This window comes from Triturus cristatus, chromosome 9 (genome assembly GCF_964204655.1).
Source record: "Triturus cristatus chromosome 9, aTriCri1.1, whole genome shotgun sequence".
Classification (NCBI taxonomy): Eukaryota; Metazoa; Chordata; class Amphibia; order Caudata; family Salamandridae; genus Triturus; species Triturus cristatus.
In genome coordinates this window covers 941,362,673-941,365,723 of record NC_140592.1, presented here as the reverse complement: position 1 = coordinate 941,365,723, position 3,051 = coordinate 941,362,673, and the positions used below count along the sequence as shown (strand labels likewise).

General features: G+C 49.9%; 1 pseudogene; it reads left to right on the top strand.

Moving 5' to 3' along the window:
* The first annotated feature begins 236 nt into the window (after positions 1 to 236).
* Positions 237 to 874, top strand: LOC146799110 (uncharacterized; annotated as a pseudogene).
* Positions 875 to 3,051: the final 2,177 nt, after the last annotated feature.

The window sequence follows — 3,051 nt, the reverse complement described above, 5'->3', positions numbered from 1 at the left end:
AGGGAAAGAAGCAGCCTGTTATCAGACGCTATCCCTGCTGCGAAGAATGCAGCAGTTCCTTTACTTTTGTTTTGACCAAAGAAAAAACAGTTATTGCTTGAGAACCACCCCAAGAACAGAAATAAACCTTGTTTTTTGTTGCTAATACAGCTGACCTGTTCCGTGGTCTCCTTTGTCATACCCCACCCCACACAAGGGTGTTCTAAAGTGGGAAAAGGTGACTACTGTGTCGAATCATGACACAACCCATGCTTATTGAGGGCATAATAGCCCAACTGGCTGAAGGACAGCGTCACCTGCAATTAGTGTTGGAACAACAAACACAGACAGCACAGAGGGATCGGGAAGCCCTTCAGGAAGCCTTAAAAGAGCAGGCCAGTCTGCTCACAAACAACCAGCAGGTCCAGGACACTCCAATCCTGCATCTCACCGATGCTATCGTAAACACAAGGGTGAGACCTAATGTACCAGGGTCCGTCCTCCAAAAATATCAGGACGGGGAGGACCCAGACTATTTCTTTATCAATTTCGAGAGGGTGGCAACCACCGCAGCATGGCCCTAAGAGAGGTGGGCGCAATACATAGCCCCCCTCTTATCCGGAGAACTCCAGGCCGCTTACCAGGCGGCCAACCTAGCCGGCACTACAGCGTACAAAGATGTGAAGAAGGCCATCCTGGAACGCCTAGGTTGCGACCAGGAATATTACAGAGCCAGGTTCAGAAATGGACTCCAGGGGACAATCCCCGTGCCCTCTATTATAGGATACGAGACATGGGCAACAGATGGCTGACACCCCATACATCCAGCACGGAGGAACTCACTGACAAAATATACCTGGAACAGTTTCTGAATGCGTTACCTCCCAACACTTGATCCTGGGTCAAACAACACCCCAATCTGACCCCTGCCACCGCGGTGGATCTGGCATGCGCCTTTCACAGGTCCCCTGATTTCAAGGCCCATGCACTCTAACCCCCTTTGAACCCTTCACGTACCACAGGTCGACCTGAACTCAGAGCCCCAATAGGCCCACAGATGACCCTAAACCCACCTTCCCCACTCCTAAGCCCACCATTCCAACCCTTCTTCCAGTGGACAAGGCCCCCAGTGTTATCATTGTGCCGAATGGGGGCACATTGCCCGACAATGCCCTCATCGAGGACAGATATTGACAGGGAAAGGGCACCAACAATATAGGAAAGAAATCCTACTAAATGGGAAAAAGCGACAGGCTCTCCTGGATACCGGATGCCACGTTACAGTGGTAGACGATTCCTTGATCCCCACCCACAGATGAGGGAAGAGGAACATGTGAATGTCACATATGTGCACGGGGACACAAAAACATACCCAGTGGCTGAAGTTCTGTTAGATGTGGACTTACGGAAAGTAGGGGTCATCCCCTCCCTCTTTGAGGCAGTCATTATCGGAACGGATCATCCTAAATTCAGGCAGTACCTAGAGGAGAATAAGGAGGCCCCTAGCACGTGATTACAGGATGCAGCCTTCAGTGGCAGTGATATAGAGACCCCACAGAGAAGGGAAAAGAAAAGCAGACAAGAGAGGCGAAGAGAGAAAAGGAACTTTGCACACTTACACCACTCTTATCCTGCGTACCCCTTTCTCTCACAAATGCAGCAGAGACGACACCAGGTAGCTTCCGTACAGCTCGGCGGGAGGACAACATGCTTTCACACGCCTGGGAGCAAGTCCAGGACCAAGAGCCGGAGCAGGTAGGACCCTACTTTATAGTAAAAAGGGGGCTGTTATGTAGAGTTGTGAAAGGGGACACACACACCATCACACAACTGATAGTTCCCCTTTCCTTTCGTGAGCATGTCCTACACCTGGCACACAACCAAGTCGGAGGGGGTCATTATGGCAAAGAAAACATCTTAAAATATCTGCTAGAGAAGTTCTATTGGCCAGGGGTTTATAGAGACGTGGCCAGACATTGTGCTGCATGTGTACGATGTCAATACATAAACCCGGGAGGTGCGAAGAAGGCCCCTCCCTTACCTATCATCGACATACCCTTTAAGCGGGTTGGTATGGACTTAGTGGGACTCCTACCCCCCTCAGCCAGGGGACACAGATATATCCTCGTCATAGTGGACTATGTGAGTCGGTACCCAGAGACGTTTGCTTTACGGAGTATGACCACTCCCACCATAGCCCAGGCCATGATCTACAGGGTGGGTTTCCCATCAGAAATCCTAACAGACCAGGGGACCCCGTTTGTATCTCGTCTTATCGCACAGATATGCAAGGTCTTGGGGGTTGATAGAATTTGTACATCTGTATACCATCCCCAAACAAACGGCCTTGTGGAGCGGTATAACAAGACCATCAAGACCATGCTCCGCAAGATCATTTCTGAATCTGGGAGGGATTGGGACCACAAATTGCCCCTGGTTCTATTTACCATAAGATCACATGAACAAGGATCCACTGGCTTTTCACCTTTTGAGATCCTTTTTGGGAGGAAACCACGGTCTTTACTCGACATGGCTGTGGAACAATAGGAGGAGGAGGATGAGGAAGGAAAACCCTTATTAAAATACGCAGCCGACCTCAAAGACACGTTAACACGGGTATGGGGGTTGGTACACGAACACATGGAGGGGGCTCAACGAAGACAAAAGATGTACCACGATAGAAACAGCAAAATGAGGGAGTTCAGTCCTGGGGATAAGGTGCTACTGTTATTGCCTTCCACCGAGAACAAATTGCTGACCCAGTGGCAGGGACCCTTTGTCATCGAAAAGCGGATCACCCATGTCACTTATAGCGTTCTTCTACCCCAGCGGGTTGGGGTCAAACAGATCTACCATGTAACCCACTTTAAGAAATGAGAGGAACCCCGTAGGACAGACACTCCAGGGACACCCGTACACCTTGTAAGCACCAACAAACCCATAGACATCCCGTCCTTACCCACACAGGAAACCAGAATAGAGACAGTACACACAGGGGACATCTTGTCACCAAAACAAACTATTCAGCTAAGGGATTTGTTAGACTCCTTTCCAGGGCTCTTTTCTACCATC